Source organism: Bubalus kerabau, chromosome 2 (genome assembly GCF_029407905.1).
Source record: "Bubalus kerabau isolate K-KA32 ecotype Philippines breed swamp buffalo chromosome 2, PCC_UOA_SB_1v2, whole genome shotgun sequence".
Classification (NCBI taxonomy): domain Eukaryota; kingdom Metazoa; phylum Chordata; class Mammalia; order Artiodactyla; family Bovidae; genus Bubalus; species Bubalus kerabau.
In genome coordinates this window covers 50,559,360-50,586,836 of record NC_073625.1, presented here as the reverse complement: position 1 = coordinate 50,586,836, position 27,477 = coordinate 50,559,360, and the positions used below count along the sequence as shown (strand labels likewise).

The 27,477-nt window shown below is 45.3% G+C and overlaps 1 protein-coding gene and 1 long non-coding RNA gene across 13 annotated transcripts in view; one reads left to right on the top strand and one right to left on the bottom strand.

The window, feature by feature from the left end:
• The window catches only part of TIAM1 (TIAM Rac1 associated GEF 1), a 492,037-nt gene that overhangs the window by 227,358 nt on the left and 237,202 nt on the right, over nucleotides 1-27,477 (bottom strand). For 2 of the 12 annotated variants that reach the window (XM_055567700.1, XM_055567711.1), the window contains exon 1: nucleotides 8,714-11,191. The exons of 6 other annotated variants lie outside the window; for them this stretch is intronic. The gene's annotated coding sequence lies outside the window, so the exon portion shown is untranslated. Of the gene's footprint in view, nucleotides 1-7,682; nucleotides 7,855-8,591; nucleotides 11,192-11,234; nucleotides 12,309-14,146; nucleotides 14,228-27,477 lie in introns of those variants that run through there. 4 more of the 12 variants (XM_055567713.1, XM_055567709.1, XM_055567712.1 and 1 more) reach the window with 4 other exon arrangements.
• Nucleotides 14,143-26,501, top strand: LOC129643338 (uncharacterized). Its single transcript, XR_008710240.1, has 5 exons — nucleotides 14,143-14,280; nucleotides 17,161-17,201; nucleotides 18,460-18,582; nucleotides 24,098-24,215; nucleotides 25,913-26,501. It is a non-coding gene; the product is annotated as an uncharacterized LOC129643338 (long non-coding RNA).

The following is a 27,477-nucleotide window of genomic DNA, read 5'->3' as shown; positions in this document are numbered from 1 at the left end:
TGGCCAGAACAGGTAGGACAGGAAGAACAGGTCAGAACAAGACCTGCAGAGGAGAGCCCGAGATGCTGGTGGGGAGTAAACTGCAGGGATCAGGAGGCAAAAGCGCGCCGCCATTGCAAAAGAAAGAAACAGAAGGACCAGAGGATCCAGCAATCCCACATCTGGGTATTTACCCAAAATAAATGAAAGCAGGGTCCCAGAGAGACATGAGCCGGTCCATGTTCACTGCAGCATTACTCACAGGAGCCAAGATGGGGATGCACCCAAGGTCCAACGATGGAGGAAGGCGGGGAAAAGGCAGTATACACGTGTGTGCGTGTGCGTGTGCGTGTGCATGTGCGCACACACACACACACGAATATTATTCAGCCTTAAAAAAGAAGGAAATCCTGCATATGCCACAGCATGGATGAACCCTAAGAACACTGTGCTGTTTGAAATAAGCCAGTCCCAGAAAGACAAATGTTGCATGCTTCCACTTACATGCTGCTAAGTCACTTCAGTCGTGTCCGACTCTGCGTGACCCCATAGACGACAGCCTACCAGGCTCCCCCGTCTCCGGGACTCTCCAGGCAAGAACACTGGAGTGGGTTGCCATTTCCTTCTCCAATGCATGAAAGTGAAAAGTCAAAGTGAAGTCGCTCAGTTGTGTCCAACTCTTAGCGACCTCATGGACTGCAGCCTACTAGGCTCCTCTGTCCATGGGATTTTCCAGGCAAGAGTACTGGAGTGGGGTGCCATTGGTTATCTAAAATAGTGAAACTCATCATGAAAGCAAAGGCTAGAATGGGGGTTGCCAGGGGTTGGAGGGAGGGGGGGATGAGGAGGTGCAAATCAACGGGTATTAAATCTCAGGTATGCCGGATGAGCAAGGTCTAGAGACTCGCTGTAAAATACCGCACCTACTGCTAATACTGTACTGAACACTTAAAAATCTGATCAGAGGATAGATTCCGTGCTGTGTTCTTATTACAGTAAAAAAAAAAATTTTTTTTTTTCAATTGCAGGGCTCATGCCTCAGGAAGCATTGGTGATTCAGCCTCTCCATCAAGTTGGAGATCCCTTATTTGTTCAGATCCTAGATCAACTGGCATAGGACCCAAATCTGATCACTGTTAAACAGTACAGCATTATGTCACTTACTAACAAGGCTTGAGTGGCTACATTCATGGGAGGAAAGCAAGCTTGTTTGCTTGTTGTTTCTTATGTTTGTTTGTTGTTGTTGGCCATGCCATGTGGCATGTGGGATCTTAGTTCCCCAACCCAGGATCAAACCCAAGCCCCTGCCATGGAAGCATGGAGTCTTAAACCCTGGCCTGCCAGGAAGTCCCTGGAGGAAGGCAGGCGTGGAAAGAATAACTATACGTGTATAGTTAGAAAGCCCCCTTTGGTCTAAACCATCCTCGCCCAGTGACGTTAAGTGGGAGATGTTGCTCAGGGCAAATGACACTGTCCCCACATGGCAGAGGAACTTTAGAGCCATGAGTCCCCTTTTGTTGGACTTCCTAGAAGAGTCTCAGGCCACACATGGGAGGCAGGAAAGGTGTCTATTCCACAGATTTCTTTTCTCCAAGTGCCTGTAAACCAGACACTTTTCCCACCTGGATCCTTCCAGCAGGAAGCCCCTTGCCTCTCAAGCGATGATGGGACCCCATCTGGGCACAGCAGTGAAGGCCACATGAAGTACCCCACTGCAACCAAACCTACTTCCCAGTGAAGGTGAAGAGTCAACCTCCCTGTTCCAAGGAACCTGATCTCATGTACAACTGCCCCAGAAAAACCCTATCTGCTACCAAGCTTTCCCAGCTGCTCTCCAAATCGATTCTTTCTTCCCCTTTTCTGGTGTCACGAGGGCAGGCAAAGAAAAAGTCAGGAAAACAAAGGAAGGTTATCCCGGAAAGTCTCTAAAATTATGTAATCTGAAAATCAATGGGAACCTTCTTCCTCACGACTCAAGGTGGAAGGAATCAGTGCATGTATGGAGGCTCCCAAAGGGCAGACCCAGTCGGCTCACGGTGGCCCTGACTTGGGGTGTGCCCCCACCACCTCATCAAGCCTGAAAGACTGGCCTGTCCATGTGGACGACCCAAGAAGAAAGGGCCCCTAAGTGGCCCAGACAGTAAAGAATCTGCCTGCAATGCAGGAGACCCAGGTTCAATCCCTAGGTCAGGAAGATCCCTTGGAGAAGGGAATGGCAAACCACTCCAGGATTCTTGCCTGAAGAATCCTGTGGACAGAGGACCCTGGCAAGCTCCAGTCCAGGGGTCCTTGAGTCGCCACGACTGAGTGATTAACCCTTTCACTTTCAAGCATCAGAAAGTTCCCAGGAAATCCGTTTCAAAGTCTCAGTTTCTGAGCAGGTAGAATCAGAAGCCCTCTTCTCATCAAAACAGATAATGAAACTTCTATCGTCCTGAATAGGAGGATTTCGACAGATCCTAAGACAAGAAGGACTTTAAAGGCTTGCCTCCTCACGTCCCAGTGTTCTGCAAACACTCCACTTACCCATCCCAAACAGGAGAGGCTTCTCAAGATCTCCAAACGTGCCATCCACAGCTCACATCCTAGGTGAGAGGCTAGGACCCAGAGCCATCACACTCCAAGGGACCAGCCCCCCTGCTCCTGGCTTCGGGTCTAGAGGGGTGGGGCTCAGCCCACTGTGGTACCCACAAGAGCAGACAGAGGAAAGCAATGGGTTTTGTGCTCACCTTTCATATTCCTCTAGAGGTTACGAGATCCTCCTCGGAAACCTCATTGTGATAACTTACGAAAAGTACCTCATATGTTGTAGACGGGCTTCCCTCATAGCTCAGTCGGTAAAGAATCTTCCTACGATGCAGGAGACCCGAGTTCAATTCCTGGTTTGGGAAGATCGTTTGGAGAAGGAAATGGCAACCCACTCCACTGTCCTTGCCTGAAGAATCCCATTGGCAGAGGAGCCTGGCAGGCTGCAGTCCATGGGGCCGCAAGAGTCGGACACGACTGAGCGACTAAACCACCACCACCACCATGTTATAGATACTCAATAAATCAGTATTTAGTATTCATAGTCTAACAAGGAATTTGTATTTGAATAATCAAAGAAGCATTTGCGTGTATGCTAAGTCACTTCAGTTGTGTCCAACTCTGTGCAACACTATGGACTGTAGCCCACCAGGCTTCTCTGTCCACGGAATTCTCCAGGCAAGAATACCGAAGTGGGTTGCCATGCCCTCCTTCAGATCTTCCCAACCCAGGGGTCGAACCTTCATTTCATACGTCTCCTGCACTGGCAGGCAGATTCTTTACCATTAGCACCACCTTCACTTACCAGGCGCTTATACCACTATGGCTTCATACAAAGCACTTTGGCCATGGTTATTCTCGCCCACCAAAATCTCATAATTTATGAAAGCCCGAATTGTCAAACACTGGAGCAAACAAGTCCAAGGTACCGCATGAGGCGCTATGACCTAGCTCAAGATCTTACAAATCCATCCAGAACAACTAAAAAGACAGCTTTCCAAAAGTGATGACCTCTCACCCTCAAGTCTCACCAATGAGTGGTATGCTAATACTTTGTTTTCAAGTAAGGAATCAAAATAAACTAGGGAAGCAGTGCTGCAAAACACTGAGGAAGACCATGGGCCCTCTTGTTCTCCGTTCTCGTAAAAACACCAACTAAAACAAACAGCAGCTCCGGTGCTATTACTCAGCCCTTGGGGTCATAGCAGACAGGTCAGGTCAAGGGCAGCTGGTTAATCAATCTGCTGACTTGGAAAATAGCCCCACGGCGAAGGCCAATTCACTCTGCAAAATGTAAACCAAGACTCACTCCTTGGGCGGAATAGCAAATGATGTTGGCATCACACCATAAAGCCTTTCTCCAGCTCACAATCCTTCCCCATGGCCAGCTCAGCCCATTGCAACACTGGATGCCTAAATAAATCTTAACTAATTATGCCACAGATTCTCCCAGGATCTATTCAGAGCAGAAATCCCAGGGAGAACAAACAGCTTGAGTTTGGAGACTTCAATAATGCTACAGTCCTTTGTGCAGGAATATTACCCGGCCAACCTCCTCCGCCCTTTGCTCTTCATTTCCCTCCTTGGTTAAGAGGTCAGCAGTAGCGTTCAACGATCCACATCTCCCTGCAAAGCATGGACGAACTCCAAGCCCGGGAAGAGGACACTCAGAAAATGCGGTGGAAATACAAAATCAACGTGGCAATCAACCCCAAGCATCTCCCAGCTAAATTCTGTAGTAACAAAAGTTAACAAACTTTACCTTCAAAGGAGCAACCTCACTGACTTATATCCCAAGTTCTGAGCTTTGTACCCATTTCATTAGTACCCTGTGTGTGTTAGTCGCTTAGTCCGTGTCCGACTCTTTGCAACTCCATGGACTGTAGCCCGCCATGCTCCTCTATTCATGGGATTCTGCAGGCAAGAATACTGGAGTGGGTTGCCACTTCCTTCTCCATATTTGTACCCTGTGTGTGTTAGTCGATTAGTCGTATCAGACTCTTTGTGACCCCATGGACTGTAGCCCGCCAGGCTCCTCTGTCCATGGGATTCTCCAGGCAAAAATACTGGAATGGGTTCCCGTTTCCTCCTCCAGAGGATCTTTCCGACCCAAGGATCAAACCCAGGTCTCCTGTACTGCAGGCAGATTCTTCGCCATCTGAGCTACCAGGGAAGCCCTGATGTATACTCTAAAGACAGCCCAAAAAAAGCAAGAAAGAAAGGGAGGGAATTAGAAGAGAGCAGTTAGACTCCAAGGAGGTGAAATGAACTGAAGGAAAACATACAGTAATCCCAGGAAGGGGACGATGGTGAGAGTTGCACAACAATGTGTGTGCACTTAGTGCCGCTAAACGATACGTGTGTGTGTGCGCTAGTTGCTTCAGTCGTGTCTGATTCTTTGGGACCGTTAGGGATTATAGCCTGCCAGGTTCCTTTATCCATGGGATTCTCCAGGGAACAATACTGGAGTCAGTTGCCATGTGCTCCTCCAGGGAACCTTCCTGACCCAGGGAGAGAACCAGAGTCTCTTATCTCTAGTCTCCTGATGACTAGTGCCACCTCATAGTACAGATATCAGAAAAGGTGGTGGAAATCCAAAATCAATGTGGTGTTCATCAGCCAACCATCTTCCACCATATTAAAATAGTATGTTGTAGATTATGTCACTTTTTCCACAATTTAAAAAAAAAAATTTTTAATTAAAAAAAAATGGAGGGGGAAATGTACAGTCAGTTTATCATCAATTCACTGGGATAAGATGAAAATATGGAAAGGGACCCTGGTAATTCCACTTGCCCGGAATTAAAAAAAAAATGACAGAAGTGGTTTTGTCCCATGCTATTGCAATACCCTTTCATATTTCTGGAAGGAAGGCACCCGCAGAACTGTGACCTTGCACAACGGTAGCAGAGGAAAACACTCCACAGACTACAACTGACGATCCACTGTGTGTGTGCCAAACCGCGAGATGGGTCCCGCACGTGAAAACTCAGAGAAATCTCACGAAGGCCCCCGAAGTAGTTTTCAGACCTTTGTCTCACAGGCTCAGAGAGCTTAGGCAATTTCCCCAGGGCCACACAGCTACAACTGAGAGCAGGAATTCAAGCCCAGCTCTTTCTGACTCCAAAGTTCTTGTTCTTACACCACCGGCACATACTCAGAAAGATTTTCTGAGGAAACTTTAAAATGCCAAGGCTCATGCATTAAATATGAACCAAACTGAAACATTTTCCCTCAGTCATTACAACAAATTTGCTCTGGCTCAGTACAAAGTAAACTTGTTAAGTGGGTTGAAATCACCTTCAATTCACATTAAATTATCAGTAAGTCTTGGGTGAATTCTAGTAAGATGTTTCCAAAACAATTTCACAGGGTGTGTCCCAGTGAATATGCAAAACCCACCCTACAACAATTTGCTCCAACAGGTATGATACTCAGGAACACAAGGTATGTTTTAATAAAACTGGAAAACATTACGTCAAAGACACATAAATATACAGTATCTTCCTCCATACAACTAGGAGACTCAGTTATTTAGTTTTAAAGGCTCTTGAAATCCTTTTTGACAGAGTTCCATAGGGCACAAGTTTTTAAATGCATGTAAACTTACAAGAAGTTGTGTGTGTTTATGCTTTGTTTAAAATATAAACAAAACCAAAGTTAGGTCTTTCAAAAACGAATAAAACTGATAATACATTAGCAAGGTTGATCAAAAAAGAAAAAAGGCACAAATAACCAATTCCAGAAATGAAAAAGCAAACACTTCTACAGAAGCTATACTCTTGAAAAATATTATGAAAGGATATTATGTGTAACTTTATATATATAAGTTTAAGATGAAATGGGAAAATCCCTATTAAAAAGAAAACAAAACTCGTTACTAAAAACAAGATCATCTTAATAGCCTTACTTCTACAGAATAAACTGAACTTGCAATAATAAAAAAAATAAAATCCAAGGACTTCCTTGGCGGTCCAAGGGTTAAGACTCCACAATGCCAATGAAAGAGGGGCAGGTTCAATCCCTGGTCAGAGAACTGAGATCCCACATGCCCTGAGGGGTGGCCAAACAATATAAACAAATAAATAAATAAGATAAAATTCAAATATCCAGATCCCATCCAGGTATGGGCGAGGTATAGCGACCACAAGAAAACAATGATACAGAAGTTGTAATACCTGCAAGGTCATACAGCATAATTAACACACGTTTCAAACAGCTTCATGATGACGTTCCCCTGGCAGTCCCATGTGACAGTGTCTAGAAACCTTTCTGGATAATATATTCCCCCTTCCCTAGCTGAGGATTACTGTTCCATAAAACTCCACAAACAAGGGTCTATTAGTCAGTTTTAGCAGCATTATCACGAGATCGAGTCTGGTTGTCTTTCCTGTTGAGTAAGTTACTAAAGGCTCCTTGGCGGGGTAGGAGGAATCAGCATCAAGTTCATCCCCACCTGCACGTTCTTTCTTGAGCCCACAACAAGCGATATAGCAGGGCTCCAGCAGCCCAGACCATGCCTCCAGTTGTTTTTCCCTGGCACGTGTGCGTGATCATGCCCAGTAGCTAAGTCATGACTGACTCTTTGCGACTCCATGGACTGTAGCCCTCCGAAGCCAGGCTCCTCTGTCCGTGGGATTCCCCAGGCAAGAATACTGGAGTGGGTTGCCATTTCCTCCTCCAGGGGAATCTTCTCGACCCAGGGATTGAACCCCAGGTCTCCTGCATTAGCAGGCGGATTCTTTAACACTGAGCCACCTAGGAAGCCCAGCATGTGTCTAGATTGGTTTAAAAGTAAATTCATTCTACTTCTGTATCATAAACTTTGAGCAAGCTAGAGGGTGAAAGTAAACGAAGGCTAAGACTGTGGGCACAGCATCCCATTCCCCAAGCCCCAAAGTTCAGATGGAAAGCGGACTGGGGAAGTCAGGCTGGTCCTTTCTAGCATTAGGAGAACAACAGAATCGGCAGCTAACATCCCCCCAAGTCACACCCACCCCAGAACTTGGAGAAGCCCTTACAAAATAAAACTTGGTTTTCTACAAATATAATAAGATCCACACATTCATTCGCCTTCGCTTCTGGCTCAGAGAGCAGGACAATTCTCTAAAAATTCTTACAAAAGATCAGCTTACAACACACACACACACACACAGCTCCCACTGCTTTGCACTAACCTGTTGATCAGATATGAAACAGATGACACAGATAACAGTTAACCCCCAGGCCTCCACCTAACCAACCCTGCAGTAAGGAAACACTACACAGGTCAAAATAAAGCTCCTTGAGGGGCTCAAAATAAAACCTGAAGATTGCCCGCATTTGTCCAAGTTTATCCTCTGCTGAGACAAGTGAAGCGTCTCTTGCAATCAACCCAACCTCATGCCACCCTCCACCCAAACTTCCTCTCCCCACCCCACCCGAAATCGACTTGGGCAATCAATCTAAAGACAAGTCAGCTGCCACAGAAAACTAACATTTTTCAAGGAAAAAAGTTCCACATACATAAATAACACCTCAATAACCAGAAACCCTGGCGCTGTACTCACTCAATCAGACAGAATTAACGAGAAACGTAGACTTCCCAGGCTTCACTCCAGAATTCCCACCCAGGAGCCTGTTAGCACCACAGCTTCGGAATATTCCTTCGGAAGTTTTTGTCACTTAAAATCCCGAGACTTTAACGGGGTTCATTTTCAAAGACGTGGACACTGAACGCGCGGCAGGGCAGCCTGAGACACGGCGCATCTTTGGTGGATAACAGGATCCCACCATCTCCTTCCAGAACCCCGATTCAGTGAGATCCTCGGTTACAGACGGGGCGAGCGCGGAAAGGGGTGGGGGATGAATCGCTTTCAAAACCCCGAACCCCTTTCCCCACGAACCAGAACCCACTTGGTGGTGTCCCCGGGCAGCCCCAGCGCAGCGCGGAGACGCGCCCCGCCGATCCCGGGCGCACAGGTCCCCGCGCGGCAGCTGCGGAGCCCGGGCTTCCATCCGGCCTCTCGCCGCCCAGGGCTGGCCCACACCTCCCAACACAAAGAAATTTGCCGACGAAAAGAACCGGGTTTGAAATTGAAGCTCACCGTCGCTCAGCGAGGCGCACACGCCGCTCGCGTCTTGCTTCCCATCTCTCATAACTTTCAGTAACAGAAATGAGGAAGCAGCCAGCCCTCCCCGGGCTCCAGGCGGTGGGAGTGGGCGTTACCTTGTGAAGTTTCGTGCTGTGATGAATCCGGTCATTTGGGTGTGTAGAAGAGGGTTTGTGGCTCCTCCCCGCACACCGTCGCCTCCCTCCTCTCCTCCTCCTCCAATTCGTCTCCCCTTTGGTGTGCGCAACGCCGTGGACTCCCCAGCGCCCAGCTCCTCGCATCCTTTGGGGAAATTAATTCCTAACAGGTTTTACCCATTTTTCAGACGAACCTGGTCGCCGTGCAGAAAGTCTATTTTTCGAAAGCACGTGGCAAGAAATCAGTGCCTCTTATCGGATTTAAGAGGCTATAAATCTTAAATAACTGCGCAGTACCCGCTCTCTCCCGGCAGGAATATGGGTAGTTCAGCAAGTGGAGACCTAATTTTATGAATATCGAGTTTAAAAGAGGCGAGGACAGGAAAAAATAAAAACACTTTCAGCTGCTTATTTTTCCTTTAAAGCCTATTACAAAATATTTCAGGTATACAAAAATATATTTGAAAATAATATAATGAACCAGACAACTTAAAATTCCCAATCTTCTTGGGAACTCCTCCCTAAATGCACCCCCCTGCCCCTCCTCTTTGAAATATAACTGCTGTTAATTTGATTTCCCATGAGCAATTTCCATATCACAGTTTCTAAAAATTCTAAAGGACACAAGCGAACAAAGTTCACGTGAAAGCAGTCCAGGGGTATCTTTCAGCTGGGCTTGCTCTCGGTTCCCAAACAAAAGTTCACTTAAATAAAACTTTAAAAGGACCACACATGAAATGCAGCCTCAGGTGGCCAGTTAAAGAGAAGGAAAGAAATCACAGTATAAGAAAATAGGATATCTGGAATGACAAGCAAGAGGCCCTGTCTCAAAGAGTTGAAGCATTCATGGATGAAATTGATAGATTAATAGCACATTATCATTTTACAAGGTCAAGAGCTGTGTTAAAAGCCAAGGATACTAACCCACTGCTGCAAGGGACTTTTTTCAAACAAACAGGCTACAGAAATAGAAACACAGCATTCATCATTAAAGAGGTCGTAATTGCTCAAGTGCCTGTCAGAGATACAGGCTGGGAGCAGTTACTCAGAAAAGGGAATTTTCAAGATAATCATGATAAAAATCAAAATGGTAAAAACCACGATCTGTTCAAAACTGATTCAAAAATGAGTAAGAAGTAGATGCCTAGTTGATTTATATATTCCCAGTACCTTGCTGAGAAGCTGCTGCTGAGTCACTTCAGTCGTGTCCGACTCTGTGCAACCCCATAGACGGCAGCCCACCAGGCTCCCCCATCCCTGGGATTCTCCAGGCAAGAACACTGGAGTGGGTTGCCATTTCCCTCTCCAATGTATGAAAGTAAAGTCAGTCGTGTCCGACCCTCAGCGACCCCATGGAAAGCTAGCATAAGTAAACATTTAAAGACTGTCTGATAAATGAAGCAAACAACCAAGAGAATGCTCATGAAAACTTCTGAAGGAGCAGAATGAGAAAGGAAGGCAGTGGTCCTGGATGGGGATAGTGGTTTTGGTCCCGGATTTGGATAATGGTCCGTACCCAAAGGTGACTTTCCCTTAAGGGGATATTTAGCAGTATTGGAGACACAACTTGGGGGTGCAATTAGCATCTAATACGTGTCAGTCAGGGATGCTGCTAAGCACCCTAAAATGCACAGGAAAGCCTCCTTCAACAAAGGGTTATGCAGCCCAAGAAAACAATAGTGCTTGCTATTGTCAGCAAGACCCTGACAGAGGTCTTGCTATCCACTGTCACTTAATGGACATTCCATCTATGATCACCAATATTATAAAGAGACTCTCCTGGGACTTATGACAATACAGAATAGCATTTCTCCTTCCTTCCCATTGTGCAGCATTTGATGACTGATGGCCATCATGTGAGCTCAGAAGAAACTGGGCACTGGGGTCAGATCAGGAAAAAAGTTTACCGATTTGGGGTTCATGCAACTCACAAAACCAACTTCTGTTGAATTTGGATGAAGATAATCAACAGAGGGTTGAGAGGAAGGTGACAGAAAGCCAGGATATCAGCTTGAGAATCATTGCATGGCTGGGCAAGGAGGCATCGGGTGCAAAGTGAAAGAGTTGTGAAAGATACAGAGGGTCGGGCTTATCCTGGTCACATCAGTCATCTCTGTGTAGACAGTCACTAGCTGGAGACACTCCACTGAGAACAGGAAGGACGTTTAATCTCATTACAGCTTACCGAAAGGCAAGTTACAAATCACTTACAGCAAAAAGAATGTAAGCATCACAAAGTCTACCTCTTTCCTACAGGTTTTTCTGGTCTCATCATTACCTAAGAAGTATTGAACACTTCTTTTAACTAGGATGCCGTATGTTTTTTTCTCCTTTCTTGAATAAGAAAGAGATTTGTTGTTGTTGTTCAGAGGGGTGATGGGTGGGTGCGAGGGGGCAGTGGGTGTGCTCATTTTGAATCCCCCTTAAAACCTAGCAGATGGCATGTTCTCAATAAATGGACGTGGGATTAAACTGAAGGAGTCCCCACTTTACTACCCACCTCTCAGGTCAGAAAAGAGAGTCCCCTGTAGTTGCTTCTGGCAGAAATCCACAGGGCACCAGGGGGTTCAAGAGTCTGAATGATCTGACAGCACATGAAGAATCTGCTGATTGCATTCAGTGGCTGACAGATTGCCAAAGACCTGACATGGGTGACAAGGGCAAGCCCAGACCAAGATCAGAACCCGAGCGGTTCCCAAGCGGCGGCCACTGGCCTCACAGAGAGGTGTCTCTTTGCACCAAAGCGCTTACTCCCATAACAGAAGAAGAGTGCCAAGCTGTGGGTCCCCCCCCACAAGCCACGTGACAAGCTGATGACAAGGAAGACACTTGAGCCCTCCTTAAGGTACCAACTCCTGAACCTGCAGTCTCTAAAGCCACTCATTTTGCTTTTTAAAATTCATATGAATTTAGGAAAAGAACAAGTAAGCACAGTTCTGAGCCCTACTCAAGCAATGAACTCAGGCATCAACAGGCAACACTTCTGTAACAGAGAAATACAACCAGTAGAGGGCACCCAACTGACTTTTGTTTTTACCAGTCATCTGGGGTCAGGACAAACCTGGAGACGATATTAAATGAAATGAGTTACAAGAGTAATCCTCCACTACCACAAGTGGGGAAAAAAGAAAGATTTACCTAAAAACCAGTTTGAAAAAAATCTACAAGCCATGACACCCTTATATGGTATTTATACTGCTTACGGATATCTATACAAGAGCTAGCTAAACCGACATAATTATAATTAATTAATCAGTTAATACATGTTGGAAACAATATTTGATATGTGGGGAAGAAAGCCACAAAGGGTTAAACGTCTCTCTTCTTTGTCAGCTGAATTTACACTCAGGAATTTACACTCAGAAAAAAATTTTTTCTTAATTTTCCCCAAAGATTTTACTAGGTCTTTATCTTGCTATTTTGCTTATTAGACCTATAATAGCTGGCTTTTAAAATTCCTTTGAAATTGTGTTCTCAACAACACAAATGCTCTTCTTAAACAAGATTCTTCTGGATGAGCTATTCAAGGGTCTTCAAAACCAACTTGCTCAGGAATCAAAGCAGCTTAACCCCAAATCATTGTAATCAGCTGAGCTGAAAAGATCTGCAAAGTTGATATTAGTGTCTGCAGTGAGCGCTCTGCCACTCTCCCCGGTCTAAATCTGGAGCTAGGAAGGAGGGCTAAGGTACCAAGTGCTCACACCAACCCGCCGTCACCTGGATCACCCTGAGTCAGCAACAAAGCTGGGGAGAAAGTGCTCCTTAAGTGAGGTGAAGCCCAACTGGGGTGTTAATTAACACCGTCAAATATTCTGAATCCAATAAAACAATTCCCCAGCATAGGTACAGATCTAAACACAGATGCGGTTAATCCTATGATGTCACTAGGGAAATTCAGAAGCTTATTCACAAATGCATTTCGCAGTTGACTGGCATCTGATTGCCAAAATCAATTTTTTATGTTTGAAACTGATTGAAAGTCTAAATATGGATCCATCTCACCCAGCCTGCTTGGTGATCTGAGGATGCGTTCAGGGACACTGACATGTTTGAAAACCCTTGATTCAGCCCTGGAAGAGCGAGGCCTTCCTTCTCTCTGAGAAGAAACCAAAGCCCACCCTTTCAATGTCTTGTCTTGTCTTCATGTGCAAGTGAAAGTGAAAAGTGTTAGTCACTCAGTTGACTCTGTGTGACCCCATGGACTGCAGCCCACCAGGCTCCTCTGTGCATGGGATTCTCCGGGCAAGAATACTGGAGTGGGTTACCATGGCCTCCTCCAGGGGATCTTCCCAACCCAGGGATGGAACCCAGGTCTCCTGCATTGCAGACGGATTCTTTACCGTCTGAGCCACCAGGGAAGCCCATGATGTGCAAAGCCCTCATTAAACTTGATTTGATAAAAGAATGTTTTATGACTTTACACTTTGCACCAACCAAACTGTGAGACTCTTTCTTTCCTTTTACTCTTTCTTGAAGTGCTTATATTGTTGTTGTTGTTTAGTGGCTAAATCATATCTGACTCTTTTGCAACCCCATGGACCCACCAGGCTCCTCTGTCCATAGGATTTCCCAGGCAAGAATACTCGAATGGGTTGCCATTTCCTTCCCCAGAAAAACTCTTGACATCGTTTTTGCTCTCTGAAAACTGAATGCAAAATCAATAAGCGGAAATATTCCTGAAAAATACACCATCTGCCGAAAAAGGCATGCAAACTCTAATAGCCTTGAAAGGCCACCTCCTTTAAAGGATACACTGCAGTGACTGTGTGGCAAGTTCCTTGAAATCCAAAGGCTTCAATTTCCTCAACCATATAAATAATGGTGTTCAAATTAATTTTCTCTGACTTCCCAGCTCTAGCTTCCAATTATATGTTTCCATGACTTTAAAGTTCCCATTGGCTTTCATTGCCCCAAATTACATTTCTTTACAGAACCACTTTTATCTCACATGCCAAGGCTAAGAGTTTCAGGACTCCAGTAGTGATTGACGTAACTGAACCCGGACTTGTAACTGGAAGGGTGAAGGGGAGAGGGGAGGAAGGGTAGCCAGCGGAAAGAGGGAACAAGGAAGACAGAGGATGAGTCCATGAACTCTCAGCCCCTATTAGCTTCACCCACATGGAGCCCAATGCTGTCCCGCCCCCACACACACACTGTGAGGCAGTTGGTTCCAAGGTCTCCAAGCGCCTTGCACAAGAGATGCATGTGGTTCGTGGGGGTGAGAGCATCTGGGTTCTCACTGGTGTGGGATCTTTTAGGCATCTCTCTGCTCAACAGTGATAAACAATAACAATTATTATTGGCATGAAGAGTCACATCACGGCTAGGTAACGAATGTACCAAGATAAGAAGTCAAGCTGTAATTTCAGTCCTGCTATCTTTCCAAAGAACATGCAGCCAAGATAACCTTACCATGCAGTACGATAGCCTCCTGCAAAAGCTGGGGCAGGGAGTGTTCTCACTGGGGAGGCCTCCTTTGCTCACAGGAGGTGCAAAAACAGGCAGTAAGAAGACCTACTTCAAGTCCAGGCTCCACTAACAACCAGGTAAGTGACTTAAAGTAAACCCTCCAGTTTCTTCAGTAAAATGGGAAGTTGACATAGATGCCTTTGACAATGGGTGGGATGGGCTAACAGGCTTTGTAGGAGCACATGCCTAATATTTTCCCTAAACGGTAAAGGGTGCAACATAGGCAAAGATATGTCAATCAGGAAATAAGCCAAGCCTGCTTCTCAAGCTATTTTAGTGTTTAGAATGTTTTTGATGTTTTTCTGTTGATATTGTTATTTTGGTCATGGATATAGATAGTGCAGTTGAGACATGAGCTTCCCTGGTGACTCAGCGGTAAAGAATCCACCTGCCAATGCAGGAGACACAGGTTTGATCTCTGGGTAGGGAAGATCCCCTGGAGAAGGGAATGGCAACCCACTCCAGTATTCTTGCCTGAGAAATCCCACAGACAGAGGAGCCTGGCGGGCTACAGTCCAGGGGGTTACAAAAGAATCAGATACGCCTCAGTGACTAAACAACAACACAACTGAGACTAGTCACATGCTGAATGAGAGAGTGGGGCCCCTTCCAAGAGCCCAGGTCCACAGAGACCCCTCTTGAGCCCTTCCTGTCGAGCCCCTACTATGAGGAAGCAGCACGTCCCCTCACAAGGGTCACCGCAGTAAGTCACAGCAGCCTTGGGTGCTCACCAAGGACAGCCAATAAAGTAGTATTAGGTTTTGTTTTCCATGGGGAAGAGGAGCTTTTAACTTCACTTCATATTACAGGAGAATGGTAAATGTCATTTCACATTTTCTGCATTACCCAGAACATATCCAGGTGAAGCTGGGTAGGAAGGACACACCCAGCACGTGGGTACAACAGCGAAGTAAAAAGGACCACACCCACAGATGCATTTCTAACACCTGACATCTGCCAGAGTTCTCTGCTAGTGAAAGGAACATCATCAATTCAAATCAGGGGACCTGTAGTACCAGGAACTTGCTAATGGGAATCTACTCGGTTCGCTTTCCCTTCCAAGCACACAAGCATTGGATTTTATGGTCTCTAAGACCACACGGCTGGAGAAGGCAATGGCACCCCACTCCAGTACTCTTGCCTGGAAAATCCCATGGACGGAGGAGCCTGGTAGGCTGCAGTCCATGGGGTCGCTAAGAGTCGGGCACAACTGAGCGACTTCAATTTCACTTTTCACTTTCATGCATTGGAGAAGGAAATGGCAACCCACTCCAGTGTCCTTGCTGGAGAATCCCAGGGATGGGGGAGCCTAGTGGGCTGCAGTCTATGGGGTCACACAGAGTCGGACACGACTGAAGTGACTTAGCAGCAGCAGCAGCAAGACCACATGGCGCCATTTTCCCTAGACACAGATCCAACATGCAAAGTTTACTTTCAATCAGGAAATGCAACATGCTTATATATCAGAAGAGTAAATGGCCCGAGGTAAGGCAATAGACTCATGAAGAGTCATAGACCAGTGTATATAAGAGCCGAAACAAGGGTGGCGATCTTGTAGGTCAGAAAGGTTATGTGACCTGCTTAGGCTCACAGAATAAAATGACAGCAGACTCAGCCTAGAAGCCAGGTTGATTGAAACCTGCTGTTCCTTCCACCAATTCAGGTATTACCTCCTTAAAATAATTCCCTAAAATAAACATTAAAGGCAGCATAAAAGTGAAAGTCGCTCAGCTGTGTCCCACTCTTTGTGACCCCATGGACTGTAGCCTGCCAGGCACCTCTGTCCATGGAATTCTCCAGGAAAGAATACTGGAGTGGGTAGCCGTTCCCTTCTCCAGGGGATCTTCCCAACCCAGGGATCGAACCCAGGTCTCTGAATTGCAGGCAGATTCTTTACTGCCTGAGCCACCAGGGAAGCCCAAGAATGTTGGAGTGGGTAGCCTATCTCTTCTCGAAGGGATCCTCCTGACCCAGGAATTGAACTGGGGTCTCCTGTATTACAGGTGGATTCGTTACCAACTGAGCTACCAGGGAAGCCCCAAGGCAGCATATACATAAATAATTCTGAACCTCAACACAGTACAAAAGGCACATATAAATAAAAAAATGATATACATTGATCCTGTCTACAACTAAGAGCAAACCATAATAACTGGATGCACAAGAAACTTCTTGGCTCAACTCCAGACTAGCAAACAAGAGGGTCAGAAACTTCGGATGGAAGGATGCAATCAAGCCAGGATGGCTGAAGGCAGGCTGATTCACCAGCAGCCAGCGTCCTCCCAAACAAATTACAGTGGTAAGCTTGGCAAGAAAATGGGGGAAGCCTGGTAAAGACATGGGACACTCATACATGCCAAGGGTCAAGAGGGCACCCTGGTCAAAGACAAGGATCCCCCAATTTGAAAAGTCCTACTCCAAGAGCCCCAAGAAATTAAAATATATCTCCACAGATGATACAAAACGGCATCATTCCTAACTTGCACATGAATATTCAATGCAGTATTATTCACAATAGGCAAAAAGTAAAAAGATCCGAGGTGTCCATCAGCAAGTGAATGGATAAACAGGATGCCGTCTGATAAACACAGTGGAATATTACTCAGCCATTCAAAGGAATGAAGGATGATACTTGCTACATACGGATGAACCTTGAAAATGTCATGCCACAGTGACAAGGTCAAAGCCCACTCACATGAAATCCCTAGACTAGGCAAATTCATGGGTATAAAGAGGAGATCCGAGGTTACCAGGTGCTGAAGAGCAGGGGAAATGAGGATTTACTGCTTAATGGTTACAGTGTTTCTTGGAGGTGATGAAAAAGTCTGGGGCATAGACAGTGATGGTCATTGCACAATCTTGTCAATGTAATGACTGTTACTGAATTGTAAACACAAAAATGGTTAAAATGACAAGTTTTATGTTACATTTTTTTACCACAATTTTTTTTTTTTAAGATTCAAAAAGAGAATTCATCGCTTTCAAACTACTGGTTCAGGTACGTGTAGCTTTTCACAATACTGCTGTTAAAAAGTCATCCAAACTTTAAGCACGTTAACTAAGTTTTAATGTGTGCCCATTCTCCCTGTCACATCACCATGACCTCGACCACACACCAGCAGCATTTCTCTCTGACTGTAAGAGGTAAAATGGGATTGTCCAATCTGTAAAACAAAACCTCTTGTAATCACGAAGATAAAACAAGGCACACCTTTGCACATCAGGAGCTTCCACGGGTGCCAGACGTTACACCTGTCGGGAACGTCTCTCACCATGGCTCCACTTCCACCAACCCATCCCAGTCCCAAATTTCACAGCAGAACATGAAGCCAGAAAGGGTGGGATCTGAGCCCAGAACAGTAAGAGGAGAAAACAACTCAAATTCAAATTATCAAATGAAAATACTAAATGGCACACTTTTTTCTGAGAGTGATAAACAGTCTTTTATTGGGTTTGGTTCAGTTCTAGGATAAAGAAAATATAGCCATGGAAAATGTCTTATATTCCTAGTGTTTACTGTTTCAGATTTCCATTTAATTGAATATTGGTTGTTTTTTATTATTGAAACTTTGTATTATTCTTTTTTTCTACTGCTTTATTAATATACTTTTTAATTTTCACAGAGCATGTTTTATGCATTTTTCCCACGTAGCAGACCTAGACTGGCCAGGAATTCCTTTTCTAGTCACAGGCCTATTTTCTAATTTTTGTAAAGCCTCAGTCCCCCATCTGTAAGACAGGTTATAATGTGGGTTGGCCAACAGTTCCTTCGGGTTTTTCTGCAACACCTTACAGAAAAGATGGACGAACCTTTGGCCAACCCACATAGTATTTTACTTGTGATGCTACAGGAGGCTGAGAGCACTGAGAAAATTTATGAAGACCTCCGTCAAAAGCATAGGACTGGGGTCTGCTCATCAATGTTTGTATCTGGTCCTCATGACAGTGCAACAAAGTGTAGACCCATTTAACCAATAAAGAGACTGAGGCACACAGGGGTTTCGTGAATTGCCCAGAGCTGTTCAACAGGAGGAGGCAGGTCTGAAATTCTAACTTGGTCTCACAGAGGCTGGGAGCCTGGCTCTTCCCGACCTCAATGCTACACTTGGCCTATAACCTTGACATTCACCACTGACCTGGGCAGCCTCACGTGCACTGCATTTGTTTCTACTGTCCTCATCGCCTCCGACTGATTCTCAGTGCCTCACAAAGTCACAGAGCTGAGTCTGATTCCCGAGGCCTGTGCTTACTCACAGGGCGCCTGCTTCCCTCCCAAGACCAAATGGAGCGGCAAGCCACATACTTCAGAGTCTGACATGAAGTTACTGGAAGATGATCATCATTCCATCTGAGAAAGATGACTGAACAAGGTATCTAAGGTGAGCAAGTTCAACTGGGCAACAGTCAAAGAATATGCATAACCCACATGAAGAAAATTCATCAGTTCAGTTCAGTCCCTCAATCATGTCCAACTCTTTGCAACCCCATGGGCTGCACCACGCCAGGCCTCCCTGTCCATCAGCAGCTCCCACAATTTACTCAAACTCGTGTCCAAAGAGTCAGTGATGCCATCCAACCATCTCATCCTCTGTGGTCCCCTTCTCCTCCTGCCTTCAATCTTTCCCAGCATCAGGGTCTTTTCAAACGAGTCAGTTCTTCGGATCAGGTGGCCAAAGTACTGGCGTTTCAAGCTTCAGTGTCAGTCCTTCCAATGAATATTCAGGACTGATTTCCTTTAGGATTCAAAGTGTCCTTTCGCAGAACCAAGGTCCCCTGCCAGAGGCAAGTTCCAGGTCCAGGTTGAGATAATTATCCATTGGGTGGGTATTTTATACTAACCTATTTGTAGTGTTGGTTCCCAGTCAAAAGAAATACATGATGAACAGAAACTTGCTGGCGCTCAACCAGCTCACACTCTCCCAGACTTCCCACTGAAGCGCAGCAGGTGAGTCAAAGGATGACACACGGCTCTTGGCGTAGGTACCAAGAGTTACCCGTGCCTCCTAGTCAGAGTGGAGGAGGATCCTCTCCAAGAGACCTGACCAACGCCTCACCAGACCACCTGAAACCCTGAAGCTCAGCTTTCCACTCCCAGCCACCTGGCTACTGAGAAAAGGGATTTCTCAGCATCGGATTACAACCATGCCCAACCTGCCACGCTTTGAGATCTTTGCAGAAGGCTGGCGATGACCAAGATAAGCCATCTCAGCTTCAATGCGTTCACACACCTTGCTCAAGCTCGGGTTTATGACTCAGACTCCTCCCTCCTCCCAAAGCCCTGTGCCCTGAGAGCCTTTGTTCTTCTTTGCTGGCCACAGATGAACTCAGCCCATTGGAGAACAGCTGTAATCCCTTCCCTGCTGAACTTTCCATCGGCAAAAATTAGTCAGGTCGGCTGGGTGTGAGGTCAGCTGTTTCCTGAAGGAACACCCACCAGAGAGTTCCCTTTCCCGCTCCAAAAAAAATCAAATATAGCTCTTAACCAGCCTCATACATGCTACTGGCACATACATGGACCCTACTGACTCAGTCGACTTAAATAACCAAAAATAATATTCTTGGCTTTTGGCATTAGCATGGGATTTTGTTTTCATGGGAACATGGTGCCAGCTCATGCTATTTGCTCTGGTGGAAACGTGCATTCATTCTGAGTACACATGGACCCTAGATTTGAGCCCTTTATTCAAAGTACCTTTTCTGGGAGGTCCTTTCCCCTCCCTCATCTTCTTTCCCACTTCCCTGCTTTATTTCTTCCTCCTTTATACACACAGAATATGTTAACACACAGGCACTACATCAACAAGAAAAAGATCAACAACCAAATAGAGAAATGACAAGTGATTTAAACAGGTCATTCACAAAAGAGGATATTCCAAATTGGCCAAGAAACCCATGAGCAGGCATTGAGCCTTCATCAGGAAAATGTAAAATAAAGAAAATCCCCTCATTACCAGAACAGCTAGAATGAAAATGAGTGATAATGCCAGGGGTCCCCGAGAACATGAAACAACAGGAACTCTTTTACATTCTCAGGGACAGTGGAACTGGCTCAACTTCCTTCTGTACTAAAGATGAAAAATCAGCAATTCCACTCCCAGAGATAAACCCAAGAAATGCATGCACATGTGCACTCAGGAAACTGTCCCCAAACGTTCTCTGCAGCATTATTCACAGTAGCCAAATGTTAGAACTAACCCATTTTTCACCAGCTCTAGAATGGTTAGATCAGTTACAGTCTGTATATACAATGAAACTGTGAAATAGTGAAAATGGACAAATTAGACCTACACACAAGAGAGATGAATCTCACTCTTTAAAAACTGAGGAAATGAAACCATACCTAAAATAGTAAATAAAGAATGGTGGCTCAGATAGTAAAGAACTGCCTACAATGTGGGAGACCTGGGTTGGATACCTGAGTTGGGAAAGGCTACCCACTCCAGTCTTCTTGCCTGGAGTATTCCATGGACAGTGGAGCCTGATGGGCTACAGTCTGTGGAATCTCAAAGAGTCAGACACACCTGAGTGACTTTCACTTTAACTTGAGCTTCCCTGGTGGCTCAGCTGGTAAAGAATCCGCCTGCAAAGAGGGAGACCTAGGTTCCATCCCTGGATTGGGAAGACCCCCCTGGAGATAGGAACAGCTACCCACTGCAGTATTCTGGCCTGGAAAATTCCATGGACTGTGTAGTCCCTGAGGTCACGAGGGAGCCACTAACACTTTCACTTTCTGCTCATATAAGATTCAAAACTAAACTACAGTGCTCAAAGAGACATAATTGAGTAATAAAACTGAAGAAAAGCAAAACCATGATTCCAAAGAAGTCCGGCCCAGTTGTTATCTTCAGGAGGTGGGAGGAGATCCTGATTAAGCACAGAGGGGCAGGTCTTCTGGCGGGGCTGGCAATGTTCCATTTCTTAATCTGGTGATGACCACACCCACCTTAGAGTGTACATTCAAGTGTGCTATTCCAAACGGGTGCCCCTTTCACAATTTAAAAAGAGTTTAGAAACCCCCTCCACCAAGAAAATCCACATGAAAACTATCTTGGAGAAAAATATCTTTCATCAAATATTAAGAGATCAGAGCAGATCAGTCACTCAGTCGTGTCCAACTCTTTGCGACCCCATGAATCGCAGCACGCCAGGCCTCCCTGTCCATCACCAACTCCCGGAGTTCACTCAGACTCACGTCCATCGAGTCAGTGATGCCATCCAGCCATCTCATCCTCTGTCGTCCCCTTCTCCTCTTGCCCCCAATCCCTCCCATCATCAGAGTTTTTTCCAATGAGTCAACTCTTCACATAAGGTGGCCAAAGTACTGGAGTTTCAGCTTTAGCATCATTCCTTCCAAAGAAATCCCAGGGCTGATCTCCTTCAGAATGGACTGCTTGGATCTCCTTGCCATCCAAGGGACTCTCAAGAGTCTTCTCCAACACCACAGTTCAAAAGCATCAATTCTTCGGCGCTCAGCTTTCTTCACAGTCCAACTCTCACATCCATACATGACCACAGGAAAAACCATAGCCTTGACAAGCCAGACCTTTGTTGGCAAAGTAATGTCTCTGCTTTTGAATATGCTATCTAGGTTGGTCATAACTTTCCTTCCAAAGAGTAAGCGCCTTTTAATTTCATGGCTGCAGTCACCATCTGCAGTGATTTTGGAGCCCGGGAAAATAAAGTCTGACACTGTTTCCACTGTTTCCCCATCTATTTCCCATGAAGTGATGGGACCGGATGCCATGATCTTCGTTTTCTGAATGTTGAGCTTTAAGCCAACTTTTTCACTCTCCTCTTTCACTTTCATCAAGAGGCTTTTGAGTTCCTCTTCACTTTCTGCCATAAGGGTGGTGTCATCTGCATATCTGAGGTTATTGATATTTCTCCCAGCAATCTTGATTCCAGCTTCTGTTTCTTCCAGTCCAGCATTTCTTATGATGTACTCTGCATATAAGTTAAATAAGCAGGGTGACAATATGCAGCCTTGACGAACTCCTTTTCCTATTTGGAACCAGTCTGTTGTTCCATGTCCAGTTCTAACTGTTGCTTCCTGACCTGCATACAAATTTCTCAAGAGGCAGATCAGGTGGTCTGGTAGTCCCATCTCTTTCAGAATTTTCCAGTCAAAGGCTTTGGCATAGTCAATAAAGCAGAAATAGATGCTTTTTTGGAACTCTCTTGCTTTTTCCATGATCCAGCGGATGTTGGCAATTTGATCTCTGGTTCCTCTGCCTTTTCTAAAACCAGCTTGCACTGGTCATAACAAACACCCTCTTCCAACAACACAAGAGAAGACTCTATACATGGACATCACCAGATGGTCAACACCAAAATCAGATTGATTATATTCTTTGCAGCCAAAGATGGAGAAGCTCTATACAGTCAGCAAAACAAGACCAGGAGCTGACTGTGGCTCAGACCATGAACTCCTTATTGCCAAATTCAAATATTAAACCCCTTCCCAAATAAGAAAGCCTCTTATTTTTAGGCTACAGATATAAAATCCTGTATAAACAGCAGTGCTTCATAAAAAAAAAAAATCTCTGAAAGAAAGTTCAATGACTAAGACAGTTAGTGACACATAATATAACATTCTTGTTCTAAAGGGAATACTTAATGCATGAAGCCATTCTTCGCTACTAGCCATTTAAATTAAATCTACTAGCCATTTAAAATACTAGTAGGTCATATGGACATAGATTCCAGTAACTCTTTTCCTTGAGGACTATTGTCATAAGAGTGACTGATTAGAAATAGACTCTGATGCTGGGAAGGATGGAAGGCAAAAGAAGAAGGGAGTAGCAGAGGATGAAATGGTTAGAAAGCATCAACAACTCAGTAGACAAGAATTTAAGCAAACTCCGTGAGATAGTGGAGGACAGAGAAGCCTGGTGTGCTGCAGTCCATGATGTCGAAAAGAGTCAGACACAACTTAGGGACTGAATGATAACAACAGACAAGATCTTCCCAACCCAAGGATGTAAGCCAGGTCTCCCACATTGCAGGCAGATTCTTTACCATCTGAGACACTAGGGAAGCCCAAGATATAGATAGATAGATAGACATGATGTATATATTTATTATTATGTACACATATACGTACATGTTTATGTACTATAGCTCAGTCAGTAAAGAATCTGCCTGCAGTGCAGGAGACCTGGGTTCAGTCCCTGGGTTGGGAAGATCCCCTGGAGAAGGAAATGGCGACCCACACCCATATCCTTGCCTGGAAAATCTCATGGACAGAGGAGCCTGGTGGGCTGCAGTCCATGGGTTCACAAGACTGAACAACTAACACTTACTTATGTATTATATACAGCCAGCATAAGAATATGCCACTCAATATGCACTCAATATGCCAGCAAATCTGGAAAACTCGGCAGTGGCCATGGGACTGGAAAAGGTCAGTTTTCATTCCAATTGTTTTATTGAAGAATTGATGCTTTTGAACTGTGGTGTTGGAGAAGACTCTTGAGAGTCCCTTGGACTACAAGGAGATCCAACCAGTCCATCCTAAAGGAAATCAGTCCTGAATATTCATTGGAAGGACTGATGTTGAAGCTGAAACTCCAATACTATGGCCACCTGATTGTAAAAAGCTGACTCATCTGGAAAGACCCTGATGCTGGGAAAGATTGAAGGCGGGAGGAGAAGGGGATGACAGAGGATGAGATGGCTGGATGGCATCACCAACTCGACAGGCATGAGTTTGAGTAAACTCCAGGAGTTGGTGATGGACAGGGAAGCCTGGCATGCTGCAGTCCATGGGGTCGCAAAGAGTTGGACACAGAGCGACTTAACTGAAGCATAAGAATACACCTCTTGCGAGGACTTTAAGATGAAAGAAGCATGTAACAGTGGGCTCAGCACACTGACTGTCTTCCCTACTTCTAGGGAGTCATTGAAGGTATGGACCTAATGCTTACAACTTGGAGGCGCCAGAAAGAAAGTACAGAAGAGGCAGCGGTCAGCCCCCACTGACCCCAAGGACTCCAGCCATTCACCCAATAAGGTTTGCCCTTGTCCTCATGATGAATCACGGAACCATTACCCTTGAATGTGCTATAATTTTTTATTTTAAAGAAATGCCCAAAGGACCATTCATCTCTTAGAGCACTCTTTCTTACCCACACCATGAAGCAATTGATTTCTGTATGTTCCGATGAGTAGCCAACCTATAAACAGGAACATCAAGCTCTGTGATGTCTTTTTTGCCGAGGAGTAGTGGCGGAGACCACTCCTTTCCTCCTTTATTTGTTACTATTTTTCTCTACATGCTTCACCCTTTATTCTTCCTCCATCCCCAGACACAAAGGGTGGAATAATTATTAAACCCCAAGCCCCTGAACAGTCATTGGCCCAGAGATGAGTTGACCATCTGTATTAGCCAATCAGAGAACTTCCTTGGGAATAATTTTTTTTAAACTGAGGAAGTCAGTCTAGAGCTGCTGGCAGCCAAGTCTCTGCTGTGTTCAAGCTAGACAGAGAAATATCTAAATCAACTCAGGGAAAAATGGGGATGAAAGACAGAGACTCCTGATGTGCTGACACCCCTGGGTCTAACTGTCCCCCAAACCCAGCTTCATCGTGCTCCTTACAGGGTCCAATGTTTCCATTTTGACCTTCTTTAAATCAACTTGTGTTAGTCACTCAGTCGTGTCTGACTCGTGATCTCATGGACTGTAGCCCAACAAGGCTTCTCTGTCCATGGAATTCTGCAGGCAAGAATACTGAAGTGGGTTGCCATTTCCTTCTCCAGGGAATCTTCCCCACCTGGGGATTGAACCTCGGTCTCCCACACTGTAGGCAGACTCTATACCAAGTGAGCCACCAGGGAATCAACTTGAGTTTCTAAACCTTGCAACACAAAATTCTAACTAATATTGCTGGGATCTCATTTTTCTTTTTTAAATGGTTTTATTGTTGATGTTGCTACTTTACTGATGGAAGATGCAGAAATCTGCCCCTATGATCTACAGCACACCTCCACACCACACATTTGTGAAAAAATCATTTGTGAGTCCCTAAGCTTACTCTCTTTTTTTTAATTTTTATTTTATATTGGAATAGAGTCAATTAACAATGTATTAGTTTCAGGAATAGAGCAAAGTGATTCTGTTATACATATACATTTGTCTATTCTTTTTTAAATTATTTTCCATTTACATAATACTGAGCAGAGTTTTCTGTGCTACACAGTAGGTCCTTGTTGGGTGGGAGTGTGTGTGTGTGTGTGCGTGTGTGTGAGCGCGCACGAGTGCGCTAAGTCGCTTCGGTATACGGACTGTAGCCCGCCAAGCTCCTCTGTCCATGGGATTCTTCCAGCAAGGATACGGCTGTGGGTTGCCATGCCCTCCTCCAGATCGCCCCAACCCAGGGATCGAACCTGAGTCTCCGATGGCTCCTGCACTGGCAGGCAGGTCCCTCACTACTGGTGTCGCCTAGGAAGCCCCCTTGTTGGTTATCCATTTTAACTACAGCAGTGTGTGTCCACGTCCATCCCAAACTCCCTAACTATCCCTTCTCCCCACCCTTCCCCACTGCAAACCGAGTTCCTTCTCTAAGTCTGTGAGTCTGTTTGTGTTTTGTAAACGTTTGCTCTATGCAGAATCTGTCTCTTTTTACTTCTTTTAAAACTACACCCTGGGTGTGTTCTTCTCCCTATTTTATTTATTTCTTATTTACTCTTGATTTTTTTTCTTTTCCCAGTGTTGAAGGACACGTGGCAAATATCTTGGATTTTTCTCTGTTCCGTGAGAAGGGTGATCTCCCCCAAATTAAGACCTGAAAATGGAGCAGCAGCTGTAGATGCTTTTGCAGCATCCAGATTACGATCTTAGAGCTCTTCCCAAAGAAACCTCTGTAGCTCTGAGGAAACTCCACGCTTGGGGCAACCAAAGGAAGTGCCTTTGCAACCGCACAACATGCAATGGAACCACAGAAACGAAAAAAAAAAAGCCACTTCCGGTATATTTTCTGAAGCATTTCGCTTAAAAGGAGATCTAGAAAGAAACAGCAGGAAAAACACAGAGCAAAACAGCTCCTTGACAACAGAGGAGAATGTTCAGGGCTGCAGGGGTCATTTGCATTGACTTCATACATCTCTCCATTATCCTGATAATAAAGGACATAATTTCAGCATTTTCTAAGAGAGCAAAAATGCATTCCTCCTTTCTCCAGCCAACAGTTTTCTGAAGTAATTCCACGGTGGGCTCACAGGACACCCCCACCCCCTTCCCTGCCCTCGCCCTGCTTCCTAGGGATGGATTAGAGGCCCCAGCAACTGCATAGTTTTACGTTTCTCTGAACCACAAAAAAAATTAAAAGGATCCCAGGTGGAATAAACTTGTTCAGCAAAGAACCACGTAAAAGTGAAATCGCTTCTAGAGAGCTCTCTCAGAGCTTAATGAATGGGACTCCATTTCTCAATCGAAAATTCTGATCAAATGGGAAGCCTTTCAGAGGTTCCTGCTGAAAACCCACTCTGCTGGCCTTGCAACCAGGAGCTGGAGTGGAGTATTGGGGAGCAGAGGAAGCTATGTTAGACAGTGGAATAGTGGAACTGAGAAAATACTGGAATATGAGCCACAGAGGGAGAGTAAAGCACAGCTCAACCTACAGGAATTGCTGATATGAGTTGGGCTTCACATGGTAAAGAATCCGCCTGCAATGCAGCCGACCCGGGTTCAATCCCTGGGTTGCGAAGATCCCCTGGAGAAGGGAATGGCTACCCATGAGTACTCTTGCCTGGAGAATCCCACAGACAGAGGAACTTGGCAGGCTACAGTCCATGGGGTCGCAGAGAGTCAGACATGCCTGAGCAATTAACACTTTCCAATTCAATACCGTCTAAGCTCTACAAACATATCTTGGAGCAGCTAATGCCATGGTGGCCAAAAACTGCCATGGTAGATGGATGGTTGGACAGACTAAGAAGAGGATGATGACAATCACAACTAAGTGAGTGTATACTGATGCAGGGGAGAAGGAGGGCAGGCAGACCACATCAAAATCACTGAGCAATGGCCTGGACCAGAGTGGACAGACTTTTTCTATGAAGAACAGATAGTATTTTAGGCTTTACAGATATTAAAGGCTTACCTCAGTTCAGTTCAGTCGCTCAGTAGTGTCCAGCTCTTTCCGACCCCATGGACTGCAGCATGCCAGGCCTCCCTGTCCATCACCAACTCCCAGAGTTTACCCAAACTCATGTCCATTGAGTCGGTGATGCCATCCAACCATCTCATCCTCTGTGGTCCCCTTCTCCTCCTGCC